Here is an 18,337-nt window from a genome sequence, read left to right on the forward strand (position 1 = left end):
TCACACTAACACTTATGTCGTCTGTTACATAAGCGTTTGTAACATATTTCGTTGTGAAGCAAAGTGCAAACTTATGTCATCGTTCCGCAGCATATTTTGTATCGCAAAATGTATTAAAAAATCTTCAGCATTCAGTTCGACCTTTTCTTGTATTCCTCGTACACTTTTAGTGATATGTTCGTATGTCGAGTCATATACTTGGCTTATATTTAAATTAAAAACATTATTTTTATACAATCGAAACATTCTTGTGGAAAGTAATGTAACTGCCACAATTGGAAAATGTTATTTACTAAAAAACTGTTATATGTGCTACATAGAAAAGTTTTTTAACAAAAGATACAATTTTTCAATTTTAGCACTCACGCTACTTTGCCCAAGAACGTTTCAATTATTTCAATAGAATAGCATATTTTATTAATTTAAGCCCGTAATTGAGAAGTAAAAATCGCTCATGGCATCGAAATTTAAAAAATATGATTTTCAAATTAGTTTAGGTCATTCTATGTGCATTTTATGTATACTTTCTTTCGTCACGTGACTCTCGAGAGGCATCTAAGTAAAGAAGCTCCAACTTATTCCGCAGTTCAACACATCCCCAGAAAATTACGGCATTTTGATGACCCTCGGCAAGTATTTCGTTCGGAAGTTGGAAGACATGCTCGGAATTAGGAGTGTTTGGAAGTTCGAGGCGCCAGGTGTCGCAGCTTCAGTGCTGGCTATAGGCGCGATACGGCTCGTCAGTCAGCCGGCAGCTCACTGCGGGATTGTGTCGTTTCGCCGTGATTGGCGTCGATGCGTTCTCGTTCGATTTGTTCAATCACCTTTTCGCCGCGTGAGAACTGGCGCCTCTTGAATTTCAAAGTTCGTGGAACCGCGAGGACGAACCCGTGCGCGTGGTGCATGGTCGACCTAACTCGGACACCTTCGACGCGAGAAAAACCGCCAAGGAGCCGAGGAGGAAAGGATTCCGCGTTGATCGTGAAAGTCGATCCGGTCTTCCAGCCGCGGAACCCTATCGGCGAGGAGCAGCCTCCTTGTCGCTTTCCTCGTTTTCGTTTCTCCAAAAGGTACGTCGATCCTATGCAACTGTTTCGTTACCGGCGACTCCTGTTTATTTGTTCGTATTCGAATCGCGAGCCCGCTTTTTCGCGCTTCCCTGGAACCTCCAGTTCACGCGGTGTCGTATTAAAAGCGTTTTAAGCGGGGGATGTCGTTACTACAGAGGATGCCTCGAGCCGATCTTGCGCTCGCGAGTAACTCGGAACAACCGTTAACTCCAATTCTTCGCAATTTTTGCCTCTCTGCGAGATACGCTAGAAATAATGTTTAATCGTTTGCAAAGTGATTTCAGTGCTGCTATTTATATCTGTACGTTGAACAGCCGTATCTTTTAATCGCTTTACACGATGTTTTACGGACGTCCAATCGATTGGAGTAGGCCGTGATAATCCTGAATCTCTGGGGACTACGATAGGGCAGGTGGCCGTGTAATGTAACGCTGAGAATAGGTGTTTTTGAAAAATTACTTATAAAGTTTCACCTCCTCTTGCATATTTCTCGCAATGCACGTGGCTTGGTGTTACATCGAGAGCGTGGAGAGTAACGCTATCTCCAAGGAGCCAGTTTGTTTTTATTTCTACTGGTTTCGTCGGTATAATCACATTCCGCGTACGCTTTCGTGTTCTTGTTGCAAACTATTTTCACTACATCGTTTAAAAAGAACGGTGAAGGTTGTCTAGCTCATTCTACGAGGAAATATTGGATGTTTCCTTAGAGAGAACAAGTTTTGTTGAATCTGAAATTTTTCTTGCTTGAAAGGTGTTCATGGGAAAGTGATGGCTACTTTTAGAGACACACGTTTACCACTTGCATGTTATACATATATAGTATCATATACATATATTAGTATCTGTTAGAAATTCGAAGGAAATTTCTACAAGAACTTTCTCATTCTGAGGATCTGAAAGAAAGGCTGCGAGGTTCGCCACAAAAGGCATTATTTTCACCACTCCGTAGCTAAATCCTTTAGGAACACTATTTTTATTCTTTAGTAATGGTCTCGAGTCACTTGTTATCACCAAACACTCCCCTTTCTTGTAAACAATCAATTCTACGACACTCGATAGCCGGAAGACCCAACGTGGTTACCAGCCATCACCTGCCGGCAGAACTGTTCAGTCTCACTTACTTCCTTTTTAAGCCACTCACGTTCTAAGACCCTGTTATAAATCCATCGAAAATAAGCCATCACTATCAGGGTCAATCTGACTTGCTTTACACATTGGTAGTCTTCGATATTTAATTACGACAACCAGAAAATCAAATTCAGATTTATTCAGCGAATAAAATCATTCATACTAAGACAACAGCGTTACGCTAAACGCAATTAGGTAATTACAACAGCGATTATCGCCACAGATACCTTATACTATAATGCTCCTCGGCGTCGTGATCTCCACAACTCTGTACTTACCTCTTCACGGTATCTCGTCACAGTTACTAGTTATGCTTAAATTCTAAAATTCTTGAGCGTAATTCTCTGGTACATGACCCATTGAATCGTGTTTTACAGAGCCCATAATCGTCCCGCATGCCACCTTCTGATACAGAATATTTTATGGATGTCTTTTTATGGCCATGTCATATAATGGGCATATTTATACTACCCTTCCTAAGCATCTTGTTTTCCTGCGTTTTATTGAATATATGAGCCACCCAGATGCCAAACTGATTAACTCCATAAAACAGAAAGCAGAGGAAAGTGACGATACGAGAAACAATTTATTCTAAGATTTACCTTGAAGTAAAGAATTAGAGTTATCTACTATAGTAAATTGTTTCAGAGATAATTGGTTTTGTTCCTAAAATATTGAATTCGTGACTTAGATCTTGAAATCTGCCAGAATGACTTCGAAGATATAATAAATGTTATTTACCAACCATACATAATTTTATTATTTCATGACAGTAAACATAATTATGCAGGTAAATTTTTCAGTTTTTAAAACATTGACCATTAGTTACGTGCTTTTACGATAAAAATGAAATTTTTGTAAAAAGTGAAATCGATCAGTTTAGCTCTTAAAAACTCAACTTCGACTTATACATTACCTTCGCTTCATTGCCTTAACTATCAAATATGCTTGTTTATAACGTACTAAATAGAACTGCTACAAACAACACTCATGTGCAATACTCAGCACCATTGTTTTGTAAGAAAATAATTTATTTATTCTAAGCAGGCACTTAGCATTACTTAAAAAAATACTCAAAGGACAGATAAACGTAATTAGTCACTAAGGAGTTGAAAATTATAGAAACTAAGCGCAAAATACAAATTAATAACAAAAGTAATTAAATACGAACTAATAACAAATATGATATATAAAAAAAAAACAAGAACTAGTATCGTAATATAAAAAAAGATGTAGTATAATATAATAATATACGCCAACACAAGGCAGCCATTGCGTTCTCGTCACTCATGTTACAGTCGCCCGCTCATTCTTCATCGGTCTGGGCACCGTCTACTGTTTACTGGATTTATCTACAATGTCATAACAATACATAATTCGTTAAAAGTTCCGTCGTAGTAAAGGATCCATTGTCCATATTTATTATATAATTTTTATCGTCTACCATCAATCGATCTTAGAAAAGTGGTATCGTCTTTTTAAAGAAGATCCTCTCGATGTTTTTTATTAAATTTAGTTTCTTGATAAACAATGTTGTTGACTAACTTTTTAGCAGCTATGTCCCTATCATGATTCAGGTTTGCCTTTTTATTTACGTATATCCGGTAGCTCCACCTCCGCAAGTGTTGTATTATTTGTTCGTTGCAGCAGTCAAAATAATGAATAGAATGGGGTGAAAACCTAGTTGATTTTTGTATAATTATGTTCTAATTTTCCAACCTGTTGAGCCATTCTACATTTTTCTGAATTGTTTAAGAAACCGTACCGTGTGAGCAAGCTGTTACAGTTATCAATGAAATGAATTGTACATATTTTGCGAAAACATAAGCTATTAATAAAATATGTTAAGAATCATCTTTAGAAAATTCAAAAGATCTTGTACAATAAAAATGTACCGTTTCAAATAATATCATTTTTTCGGAATTGAATGCGAATAACTCTGTTTAGGTCCGATGTGTCGCTTGAAAACAATGTATGGAATATAATGGTCTATGTATTCCTTTATGAATACTCGCATTCTTGGAAACTAATATTTCTGAGCTATCCGATCGAATGTCTTATCATAACCCATGTGACCATTCTCATCGCGATAAAGACGTAACAATCCAAGTCTATTTTCATTCGAAACAAAGCTTTCTTTGCTATCGAATCTCCTGAGACTGGTATTTGGGAAAACTTGGAAAATAACGACATTTTACAGTTACTTTGTTTGATGTCTGGTAGCTTACATACATGCGATCTTAACCACTCTTCTTTCTTTTGCAAGGATCATTAGGGTCACAAATGGAGAGATACTTTCACGTCATTAATTATCAAATCGGTAATTATTTTGTGTACCCTTTCTCTCCTAATACAAGATAATTGTAGTAATAGCAACTCACCACTTAAGCTTCCTTAATAACTATCTTCATCTGGCCAGTACTTACATACCATAATTTAGCGCTTGTCGCTATTACATGTTCCTATCGCTTTAGAAGCTCCTCCAACGTATGTCGCGTGTTGTTATCCAGGTTGTCGGTCACGTAACAACGTGGATCTGTTCCATTCTCCGACACCCCTTGAACACATCGTTGCAACCTGTCCCATTCGTGTTAGTGATTATTTGCATCTCTGCATTCGCTAAAACATTCTTCCCCGCTAGAATTTTATATTCTCGTCTTACATCCGTCTTCTCCTTATCATCAAGCTTCTTATTTCCTGCGATGCTTATGAGCAACTCGAATATCGCCTCGTATCTGGTGCCTAAGATCGCTTGACGTAGATTGGGATCCATAATAGTATTCATGATTAACTCCACTAATTCTGACGGTGTAAACACCGCGCGTATTTGCTTCAAAGACGTCAGCTTTGTGCGAGCAGATCGTGCGTAAGACATAGCTAATTCATTAATACATATGCTAGAGAGCTCGAAGTGTCTGATGGTGCAGTTTTTTCTCAGATACAAAAACTATGTACGTCCTCGCAGACTTTTTCCAGGTGCAAGGGTGAACTTCCCACGTGGCATATGGGTTGCGAGTTTCAATCGTTGATGTGGCACATGCTTAGCTTAGTTCCTCGACCTTATTATACTGTATCATATTCGTGCATCATGGCTAATCCCCGAATTAATGAATTCTGGACATTATTCCTGGATGTAATTTTGTTCCTGAATTTTCCAATAGTAGCTTGACACACGGTATCTGCTATTTCCCATACTAAAAACCTAGACACACATGGCCGACAATTTCATTGGTCTAAAGGTCGATTACAGGCTTAATAAATTTTATATATCGATTACTTTCTTGATCATTAAATAGAAAAAGGACTGTTCAGTCTGTAAGCCTTTAGTTAGACTCATAAAATTATCAGTCGTGTGCGTCCAAGCATATGTTTGTCTATACATATATATACAGTAATAAATCACGTAAAATAAAAATAAAAAATGGAACATTTATATCTAACACGTAGGAACGTGGCATCACTTGCTCTCAAAGTTAAGTGATATAGTGTTTAAGTCTCATAGTTTCGCACGTCAGGATTCCACGTCTAATGCTAGTAATTTGAAAGAAATCACCACGATTTTCAAGATCTTTTTATTCCAAGGTTCCAGGGTAAATGTTAGGATTCATGTATCTTACTAGTTATTAGCAACGATTTATTTTTTATGGATTTATGTTAAACTCGAGTGGAAGTGACTGAGACTATACAGTCATATTGACTGGCGATGGCTGGTGACCACGTTGAGTCTTTTAGATATCGAGTGACGTATGGTTAATTGTTTAGAGGAAGAGGAAGTGTTTGGTGATTCCCAAACGATTCGACACCATATTCTTAAAGAATAAGAATATTGTTTTGAAGGATTTAATCATAGAATGGGAAAAACAATGTCTTTTGGTAAGAGAAGTGCGATGATTCTTACAGTATTTACCCCAGAACCTCGGAGCGAGAAACTTCTTTGGAACCCTAGCGATTTCCCTCAAATTTCTAGCATATCTGTTATTAGTTCGCTATGAAATAGGTATATCTCCCCTAAAGGTGTGCGCTTTAAAATATACCTCTTCTAAATATAACAACGCTTCCACTTGCAGATTTGCTAGTATTTGAAGCTTATGAAAATCACTGAAACCTCAACGCTTTTCTATCTTCATCTTAAACTTTTTCTTTGCCTTATAAAATTGCGCTTGTATGAACATTAATTACAGAAGTGGATGGTAAATAATGTATAATTGCGTTGTACAATTTTCTTCTGAATAATTTCCTGAAAGTACAGACCGTAAGAAATTACACAGCATGCACTTAATTAGAACTTCTTATTTTGCAAATCGTACGATAACGATCAACCACGTGTTCATTGAATTTCAATGCGAAGCGTAAACACTTTTAAATTCTAAAGTATGAATTTACTTTGTATTTACTACGAGATTCTGGAAATTGCTTAAAGCAAACAAATTTACTTGTTACATACTGTCACGTGTATTTTTAATGTAACCAAACTAAACTGTCAGCACAGAGTTGACTTCGGAGATATCCTCACTATAACATCCCCATTTAATACAATGACTTTTCTAAAATATAATTTTTTTGATTACAAAATCATTTCGTTCGGGTAACAACTAAACTCTGAATTAATTTCCACAACTTTAAATAGTGATTTGAAAATGACTGATTATGTTATTCCTATAAATGAGTTTTATTCACTACTACCAATAACCTCGAACACATCGAACCTAAGTTACTGTAACAAACATTGTTACATCTTCTTGTGGTTAACAAATATCTAAAAGGAGAATTTACAAGATAGAAATAGTTGTAGCCACTGCTACCTGAAACGTGCCGATGTGACGGCGAAGAGCGAGTTTTTCTGGTGTACGTGCACCATTGTTACAAGTGCAAGGTTACATGCAACGTGCATTGTGTATCTGGACGATTATTTTCTCACTGTAAACGACCGTCGATTCGCTGTTTGCACAATATGAACGGTTCTTTCCAGGCTGTCGCCGTTCGGTTTCTTATCACGAGTACCGTCTAAATCATTCAAAGAATAACTTTATCGTTCTAACGCCCGTAATTCTCTGCACAGGCGGCATTCCAGTGTGTACGTTTGCATTCTCGAGTCCTCTAACGATTCAGGTGGAATCTTTTCACTCTCATCTTATTCGAAATTGTATTTTTTATAATGTAACGTAACAAGCACATATTGCTGTGTATTACAGTATTATCGTTATCTTTAGATTAGTTGTAAGGTAATTATGTTTGTGATAAGCAGGTTTCTGAAGTGGGTTATTGTTTTCTTCGGACAGTGTATCAATTTTTCACGAGTTTGATCACGTACACGGAATATAGAATAGATTCTTAAAAATTGTTCCATAGACTTTTCTGTTTCTGGTACATTTTGGAAGAAATTAATACAGCATACAAAAAGATATAAAAATGATATATTTAAAATTATAATGTACTTATGACTGATTTCATTTAAAATTCACTTTTCATTGTTTCCAGTAAAGTAATTGAAAAATATGAAGTTGTTAGTTAATTTTCATAAAAATTATACTTCAGTTTGTAAATTATCTTCAAATTCTTCAGATTTGAGACACTTTACAAGGTTAGAGAAACAACGAATAGAAAACTATGAGTAGAAGAAAGACAAAACTGAAAACATTTTGTTATTTTTGCTTTTGATGACTGTTAATAACTTCGTATTTTAAATTTCTGGAAATAAGCACAAGAGCCTTTTACTTGCATATCTTAACTCTGTATAAATTTAAATGAAACTGAAGTGACGAAAGTAGTAATTTAGGAAGTATCCAAATTTATCAGAAAATGTTACGATAAAAATGCAAGTATTTAAAAAGTAAAAAGTATTAAACATAAATATTGGTTTTGAAGCATATTTTATACGAATGTATCGTAAAATATGGATTATTTAAAAAATGGAAATATATAATGCCCGAATAATTCAATTTATATTAAACCTTTTAATATACAAAATAGTGATCGATTATGTAACACAACGCCTATAAACGTAAACGAAAAATTTCTTTCGTTTCGTGCAATCTGATTTTAGTCATTTTGGGTCAACGAATCGTTTACTGTTTCTGAAACGACTACTTTTATAGTATTAAGTCCATACTTACTGCCTTTTTATGGGTTTGTGTTGTTTTAACCTATCGCGTGCTGCGTCATACATATGTACATATATGAATGACACGTTTCCTGTGGACTCCCGTCATTTAAGTATACATAAGTTATGTGACAGATGTTTTTTACCAGATAATAATTTCATGCTTTTACAGAAAATACCATTAGCAAATTAACTCCATTTTACTCATCTGGTAATTAGGAGTGAGTATGGTAAAATGGCACCAAAAAAATCGATTATTTTGCTTTTAGTAAAAAATAACGGAGCTTTAAAATAATTTTGGAGACCCTTTTTCAAAATCTGTATTAGATTTTCTCATTACATTACTCATTGGAAGTATTGCATGTATGTAATATCTTATTAAAAACGCATTTAGGTAAATATAAGGAGTTGAAAACAGAAGATACAACTTTTTCATATAATATTATACAGGGTGTAAACAGTATATATGGTAATATTATAAAGGGTGGTAAGGGAGCTCGAATGAAATAAAATGTTAAATATAATAAATCAAGTATAGATCATATAATAATATAAATATAATAGATTAAACATAAAATGTCTGATCTATCTTCGTTTTGTAATAACAATGCCTTAAAGTCAACATACTTATATTCTAAGCTAACAATCGGCGAATTTCGTAAATTTGTGGATAAATTAAGAGGCAAAAATAGAGCAAAACAGTCTGAATACATTTTGTTGTATGTTTTACGGTTTAACTTTTATACAGTTTTAAATATACGAGTTCCATTTCCTAGCAACCTCTCGGACTTGCAAAGCTTTATAAATGTTGTCTCCATGTATAACTTTTCTAAACGTTTTACATAAAGATCTGTAATAAAAGATATTTTTTAGTTGGACGAAATGAACATTTTTTAGTCATAAGTTTTCAAAAAACCTATAAGTGAACATCAAGTGAAGTACAAGTGAACATCACTTCAATAAGTGAACAACCTAATACTTATAATATAAACGTCTCGATTTTTCAATTGTGTTCTGACATCTGAATATATGTATTATTTTTTGTTTTCTATTAGGTATATATATTAGAATTTAAAGCTAAAATTGAATAAAGCTAGCATTAGTGTTAAGAAATTGAGATACCATCAGTTGTTAGAACATTTACCTCGCTTTTGGAACCAGTCTAGGCAAAAATGACCCTTATTTACAGAATATGAATTAATATTGGTAACTGATTAGAAAATTAAAGTTTTCTAGTTACCATGTACGAGGGATTGAGGAAGCCATTCTGCCTTAATAACAACATTTGCTACCGGAATTTATATTACATCGCGACAGTGATAATTCACGATATCACTTGGTAATCCAATCATGAATTCAAGTATGAACGTACCTTCATACCACCCACGTGAACTTTCTCGAGCAGTAGCCATGAAATTCGTCGGTGGGAAAATTAATCGAGCGATGAACCATACAGAATTACACTCTGAACATGAAACCCGCGTTCACATGATCCTGATATCAGTTGTATTCATTTTTACATTAAATGGACTACTAAAATTGTTGGTATTGAAAATCTAGCTTATTGGCTTTGTCTATGGTGAAGAAAAAGAACATTGAAACTTGATACAGTAGCAATATGTATCATATACGGAGTGTTCTGTACAAATTTTGCTAATGAATTCTATGAATGAATGCAAGACTAACAAGGAAACTTTATGATGTATGCACCGAGTTGTTCAATTTTTTTGAGACGTAGGGAAAAACAAATAAAACACTTTCACAAAGTAGAAACTTTTTTCCCCGTTTTTGGGGAATTAATTATTTGAAATTGAAATGAAAATAACTTTTTTAATTAATCTACTCGCTTTTCGGGAAAATAGTTTTACACTTTCTTGTAAGGAACAACCAGATGCAATACAAAATATATGATTCCACTAAAAAAGATTAATATGACACATTTTTTTTGAATAAAGAAGAATGTTTCGGGAATCTAAATTATTGCAATTTATTAGTGATAAAATATCAATTAATTTTATATATTAATTTCTCTTGTTAAGTCATTGGAAACGTTGAAAATCGTGGATGCCATTACATTATACACCCCTACAGAAATTTTCACACTTTCAATAATTAATTTCCCGAAAACAAGGCAAATGTGCTCCTTCCTACTTTGTAAAAGTACTTTGTTTGTTCTCCCTTACATCTAAATAAAAATTGAACAAAGAACTGGGTGTACACTTCGTAAAATTCTCTCGTAAGATCTGTGTCTGCAAGGTAAAATGACATAAGTATGTCACATTTTCAAAAAATTCGAGTTACGGTCTTGAGATCTATAATGTAGAATTTATATTTTCATAAAGAAAGGACATTAAAAGAACTTTTTCGTTCAAAAATAAGGATTCAAGAAGACTCAAGACCTTGAGACAGTATTGAAATTGAAAACTTTAAATGCCAATATTTCGAAAAGAAAAACATTTGTCTTAAATCATTTTGCCTGATAACCACAGAAATTTATATAACAAAAAGTTGATAGATATTTTATTAACAAGTTACGAAGAAGTTATGATCATGAAACGTGAAGAATATGATAGTATTAGTATTCCTAGAGCAATAAGGGTGAGATGAGATACATAATGTTCATATTATTTGTTGGTACACTGTTGATTTGCTTGGCTACGTGGATGGTCAGCACATTATGTATGTCAGGTAAAAAATTGGCTTAATGAACACTATTTCCAACAATGAATTGGTCGAAGGGGACCAGTCTCCTGACCTAGTTCATCTGATTGCATCTTCAAATTTTAATTTTTGAGACACTCTAAAACAGAAGGTCACATCAATAAAAACAGGTGAAATTTGAAAATGAAAGTATAGATACTGTGCAAACATCACGTTTTATATTATTGCATTAACTTCTTAGTAAACCATTTATAAACTTTTCTCTTACATGACGTTTCAATCTTATTTTTACTCACAAAGCACGCTGGCCAAGTTTGTATGTAGAAGAAATTATAGGACACCCTATATATCCGCTGTCAAGACGATAAAATAATGTTTGATAACGATAAAGCAACGGTATTTGAAACGACGGGCACTGAAATATTGTTTAACCGATCAATCACCTTTCCACGAAGCTATTTCGGGTTGGTTTGTTTTTCAGTTTTACCTTGTGCCTTATATCAAAGGAAGAAATAAGAATTCAGTTTTAGGTCGAGTCTCTTCTGGCCCAAATTTTCTATCTGTAAAATAAACGAGAAATACATAAAATAATAAAGAGAGATAAATTTACCATGATTTGTCAAAGATTCGACAAATCGTTAAGCAGTGACGTCGTTAACTTAGCCGCGATGGCCACAAAGCCGTCAGAAACGAAAGTCGGACGATTTGATTTACGATACCACCGTGAAATTTCTAATACGTGTGCGCACGCGCGATGCTTACCAAACAGGAAACCTGACACTTGCGGCAGTAGCGCGTGTTTGGCAAAAAACCAGTGGCGTCTATGAATATTTTGGTACCCTGTAATCTGAAGTATGTGTTATAATCGGAAATAATGGCTTCTAGGGAACAAGGAGGAGCTGACTATTTTAGTAAAGAAAATATAAGATGCATCTGACAGTGACTGTACTGTAGGCCAAAAGTTTGGAACCCCTTGCTAATACTTATTAACGTTGTAACATACAGCAAAGTATTTATGATTTAAAGGTACATAGTACGTTCAATAATGTTTACGATGTTCTGTATTTTAGTACAGTGGAAAAAGTTCATGCAATTGTTTATTGTTTGCATCTAATACACTTGAATTATATATATATTTAATTCAGTAATCTATTATTCTTAATTTACAAAACGATTCTAAGCTTTTGATCGGTAATGTATGTATGATATTTATCTAGATATTTAATGCTTTCGTTTCCAATTATAAAAATTGTTTTGCATTGTTGTGCAATTATCAACTTTACATACCTACACTTGCATTACATCATCATCACTATACGTACCTATATTTACCAGTTTTTTGGATATATAATGATGAATTTAGGAGAGTACTAGGTATATTCGATTGTGCTTCTAAAAATGAAAATTTTTAGCAGGTTTAAATAGCTGTATATTAAACTCAAATATGTAATCGAGAACTCGTTAATTAATGGACTAAAAATTTATCTCCATAAAGAATTGTAAAAAGTAAATTTAATAAATCTTATTTTATGCAATTGCAATGCAATGAACTTTTACAAGTTTTAAAATGTTTTGAGAGAAATATACGGTTATGAGTTTTAAAAATCGTTGCGAAAATTAATAATTCAAAGAGAAATTTTTATTTATGAATATCATTAAAGAAATGTTGTCAGTAAGATAGAAAAGTTGAAACACAGACAAGGATTACTTGAAAAGTAAAATGAGCGAAATTAATTGCAGAAATTCTGCAGCATTTAAACTGTGCCATAAAACATAATGTCATTGGATAATAAATCAATGATTTTATAGGGATTACTCTTGCACAGGCAAAAGCTCGAATATTTTCTGAAATAAAATTCGAAGTACCTCCACTTGAGTACGTTTCTGACAAAGAAATTAAATAAATTAATTAAATTAAAATACAAAAATGTATTACAACATAAAAATATATTAAATGTTTTGAATTTGTTAAAGAACGTTTTCTACGTTTTTTCATGTTCTATAATTTTTCACAGACACATAAATAGTATATATAACACAATCATATATCTATACATAATATACACATACAAACATAATATATGTATATATCATACAATACATACATACATGTTATAATTAGGGGAGGAATCAGATAAACGAGATGTATAGATAAAAAAGTTTATGATATAAAAGTTTATGATACATATATTTGCACTTGAAGAATTGAACTGCAAGAATGCAGTTGCACTTTGCAAGTACATTATGCACAAGAATGCATAATAGTAATGTAGAAATAAAGAACATATAACGCCAGTTAACTTTGACGTATCTATGTCATTGTATTCTACTTGTACTTAATAGTTGTAAAAATGTAACTCTGTCCAATGGGTGAACACTGTACATGTATACAATATACATATGTATGTATAAGTATTTTATGAAACATTCGTTTCACATAAATTTAACATTCATGAATTTCTTCGTACTCGTGCGTAATTATTTCATTACATTTTTGAATAATAATATAATCTATCTACTTACAAAATTTTTGTATTCAAGTTTGTATTTAACTTATAATAGTTCATTAAACGTATATACATATTGTATATAATCGTATTATAGCAAAAAATTTCAATATATACTTATATGTATATGAAATTTTGTATTTTATACTGAAATATTTGGTTATGTATATATATATATACATATAATTATAATAAAAATTTTCTATTAATTTACTAGTGGAAATTTAGTAATTCACTAAAATTTTAATCTAAATACTTACATGTGAATAAAATTTGTGCAATTATTATATAATTCTTCAAAGGTAATGAAAGCGATTTTCAAGTATTGACATAATTGAACCAGATTAAACTGAATCAGAAAAAGAGTAAAGCTATGTCATGCAATGTACATACAAGTGAAAGAAATGCAAATGGTAAGACACGATTTCTTGAAGTTTGTAAGTACATATTTATACTTCTTGTAGATAATTTCCTTCGACGTATGACTTTCAATAATTCGTGACCTGTATTTTTAACTTGAAATATTTAACTAAATTTTTATAAATGTAGTTATTTTTCTGTTAGTAATACATACATGCGGAATCAAAGTGTTCATTTTTACTGCATTTTTTTACATGATTACATGTATTTTCGAGTTACTTTTATCTTAAGTATTCGATAGCTACTGGGTGTTGCATTTTAATCTTTCCATGTGATTCTACAACTGTGTTAGTTAATACTTCAGTGTATTTGTGTTCAAGTTTGCCTTAAGGGGTCTCCTTTTGGTCAGCATAACCTTTTTGCGTTGTCAACGTAACCATTTAGTCACATCTGACAATGGAAGATCACTTTTATCTTTTTTAATGGCATCGTGCAGCTTCGAAAGCTCTAAAATGCTTCTGTTCAAACTGTACTTACAAGTGTAAACAACTTTCTCCACTGTGTTTCCTGTACTGTGATATGGCAGACAGGGGGAGAACAAAGTAGCATAAATTAGAACGAAGCATCCTGAAGGTTGTCATTAAATGACTGAACATTAAACGTGTTAAATGGCCGTCATTATACATGTGTGTAGTAAAAAAAGTCAATTATAAATCAAACGCTTGCATATTATGTTACGTAAGACGAAGTATATAGGGTGATCGGTTGAACTGAAAATGCTCTTAACATTGTAAGTACTGTCATCACAGATTAGAGAGTTACCAGTTAAACTTGTTTTATGTAAAGTTAATTTTTTGTTTCCGAAATTGCTTTGATATATGATTAAACGAAAAGGGAAAACGAAGTCAAATTTGTAACATAGTCAAATTCTTAATTAATTATAATTATAATTATATTGTAGTATAATACATAAGTATAATACATAATTATTATAATTATAATTATTAATTATATTAATTATATTAAGAATAATTGAAACATATAGAGTATTTTCAATTAACTTCTACTATTTGTTGAGATATTTCTCGAATGAAAAAGCTTGAATGAGCCAATAAAATGTATGTATATTTTATTGTTATACAATGTATACATATACCAATAGAAACAAAAAGTATTGCAAGCTTTTTTAACAGATGAAAATCTTATTTTAATAAATAATTTAACACACCTGAATTGACCTGATTTATCAGAACCGTATTTGTTCAAGGAACTATTACTTGTTCAAGTAATTTGTGTTTGAGGTTTCGTTTCCAAGATATTAGTTGTCGGGAAAACGTATAAAAGACACGTGAAATATGCCTGGCTGGAGGATCCATTCTACTGATATTACATCTGACCTGGCCAATGCATGCTGACAGTAGAATAAGACTTATGTCAAACACAATTCTCATTTTTCACAAATAATAACTCAAATAAAGCCTTAAACACAATTTTCATCTTATTTTAGTATGCAGAATCACCCCTCAAAGTTTCTAACAGCTGTTATCGAATACCCTGCACACTCTCATTCCCTCTACAAAGTGACTTTGACCACGATGTATGCAGGTACATGCATATACGACATAACCGCTTGAGGGATTAATATCTGGCAACAGTCTCAGTAATACCTAAACATTGGCGGCGTAGGTGAGTCAACCAGTGCAACGATCTACCTGCAAAAGCACTTTAGATAATACTGGATAGGACGCGTATCGTTATCACGGTGTGCTGCGGCGTTATCGGATGGATTCGGGTCAGAAGTTCCGTAAAACCGCGCGTATAGACAGGTCGAAAACATCTGCGAAAGCCACATCCACTTCTAAATACGACTTACCTTCCCCGCCGGAAACGGTGGTCTGTTTGTCACACAGGAAATTCGCCTCCAATGCGCGGTATAAATGAATACATTAACTGCATTCGTTCCTCATTTCGATCAAGGATCGCAGACGTTCGTCGGTGGTAAAATTGGTGTACGCCAAGGTGCGCTTTCCTTCGGAGATCGATCGGTGAGTCATCTCTGCACATTAATTATCGAGTTTCCTGTCGTACCTGATTATCTTTGCGTTCTGCTTCTTGCGGGAAATCCATATATCGTTTAGCAACGTCATGTTATAATTTTTAATTGAATCTTATCGGTAAACGCTACAGATGTCGGTACATACTTGAGCTGCTCAGATGCCAAACTGAGATCGAGTCCCTTTTTTGTGTAAGTTTTATTTTTATCACCAAAACAGATGAATAATAGTCAGTTTCTTAAAAATTGAAAAATTTATCTGCATAATTGCATCTATTATTGTAAAATAATAAAGCTATGTAGGGTTGGTAAATAACATTTAACGAATTTTTGAAGCCATTTCAACAAATTTTGAGTTCTTTGTTAGAAACTCGATACCTCATGCACAAAACCAATTATTTTTTTAAAAATTCACTATATAGATTATTTTGAGTATTTACTTTAAGCTACATTTTAAAATACATTATTCATCGTACCGTCACTTTTCTCTACTTTTTCGTTTATAGTCTTTATCAGTATGACATTTTAGCGGCTCACTTCAGTAAATGAAATTTACTGATAGTTGATGGGTTTGCAAATACATACGTATGTATAGGGTGCCTAAAAAGATCGAGACCAATCTTATACTGCGTGTTAATAAGACCAAGTAAATGTAAAAAGCTCATACAAACTCATGTCGTAAAATGCATTATTGAAGAATAGTAAGCACTCAAAAATTTAATGGTAAAATTGATTTTCTAATTCGTCATATAGAATTTTATACGGACACAAATAATTTTTATTGATAGTTATTATTTATGTATTCCGACCTACAGCCTCAAGACTTATCGTCTTGAATCACTCAGTTTCTGTCCATGTTTTTTAAACGTTATTTAAAAGTAACATAGCATACTTCTGTTACTGAAACTCAGTTAAATATATAGAAATTGAATTCTTTGCCATGTCAAATTGTGTCTGAACTACGACCAAAGAGGGTTTGGAAACTACACATCGATTCATAATTTGTATAATATGAGGAAGTATGTAGGTTAAGTCTCTGCAATTTCGATTATATCTACTTTGCGTCTAGTCAAGACGGAAGTTTATGAAAGCAAAATCCATCTACTTTATTAATTTCAAGTTATGGAGAATTTGTATAGGAAAGAGTTTCTTTACAGCATAAGAACATTGTAGTTCTGGAAAAGTATTCCACGTTCATATTTTATGTACTGCTATATACATATATTTTAATATCCAATCTGAAGTCTGTTACTCTTTCTATCTAATGTATGTATAGCAGCGGTAAAAAATACAAACTTTGGCAACAGATAGTAAGACTACATAACTACATACTTCATGTGACTCATATCATTTACATTAGTGTATTTTTAAAGGTATAAATAGTTTTAAACATAGTGAAGTTTAATCTTTATGTATTTCTCTAAAAAACTATGCTATAAACATCTTCTTGTCAAAATGTATAAAAATGCATGTTCAGATAAAAGCAAGTTTAAAATTTGTTTTTGTCATGTATCTAAGTGTTAAAGGTTAACACTTAAAGGTTAACTATTGGCACGAAGTTTAATGTAGTCCACGCAATACACTTTTTAATACTCTCATTTAAATATCGAAAAGTTTATAATAAAAGTTGCGTATACAATATATTATACTTTGTCTCTACATTCTAATTATTATCATATTAATTGTATAAATATTTAATATCCATAGGTTTTAACCAATGTCTTAGCATCTTAAAATTGGGTGTCCGTAGTTGAGGGTTAATAAATTTTATAATAGATATTACATCATACTGGTAACGTTAATCTTTTCTGGAATATGTCCTTCTTTCGTATAGGAAACATGTTTCATAATTTCTTTATGTAAACTCACGGTGTCTTTCGGTTTCCCTAACCTTTAAAGCTTTCCTTTGTTTGCCATCGTAAGTGCTTATAAAATTCTATATCCACTCGTTGCTACTAAAGCGTGTGCTACAAAGTGCATTTACAGAAAACTGCACACGTTTGCTACATTTTATATCTTCAATATTACCTGTGTCTTCACATTTGATATTCAAGATTCTCTTGAAATTTCTTTGAGAAAATATTCTTATGTTTTGCAAGCATTGTTTTACGTAACGATGATGCATCTTGAAGTGAAAACGATGGCAGATAATCCATCACTACATATTTCACTTTCAATAGTTTTATGGTTGGGACTTAGAATGAATAAGAAACTAGCCAGTAAACATGTAACTGCAGAATCTGTATGTTTGGTGATGGCTGACGATTTCAAGTTACGTAGCCAGGTATATAGTATCTGTTAGCAGGTATGAAAACTTTAAGATGTAGTAGGCAACGTAATGGTATTATCCTAAGGGAAGATAACACGTAGAATACATGCACTATCTTCATTTTATTACAATTTTATGGTTTGACGTATTTTCTTTCGTCTTTACTTTATTCTCGCTGTTTGAAAGAAT

At 32.9% G+C, this 18,337-nt stretch overlaps 1 protein-coding gene across 1 annotated transcript in view; it reads left to right on the forward strand.

Annotated features, from left to right (window-relative positions):
* The first annotated feature begins 893 nt into the window (after nt 1-893).
* LOC143186909 (dual 3',5'-cyclic-AMP and -GMP phosphodiesterase 11) overlaps nt 894-18,337 on the forward strand; it is a 175,835-nt gene continuing 158,391 nt past the window's right edge. Inside the window, exon 1 of the mRNA XM_076390764.1 lies at nt 894-1,070. The gene's annotated coding sequence lies outside the window, so the exon portion shown is untranslated. The remainder of the gene's footprint in view (nt 1,071-18,337) is intronic.

This window comes from Calliopsis andreniformis, unplaced genomic scaffold (genome assembly GCF_051401765.1).
Source record: "Calliopsis andreniformis isolate RMS-2024a unplaced genomic scaffold, iyCalAndr_principal scaffold0022, whole genome shotgun sequence".
Classification (NCBI taxonomy): Eukaryota; Metazoa; Arthropoda; class Insecta; order Hymenoptera; family Andrenidae; genus Calliopsis; species Calliopsis andreniformis.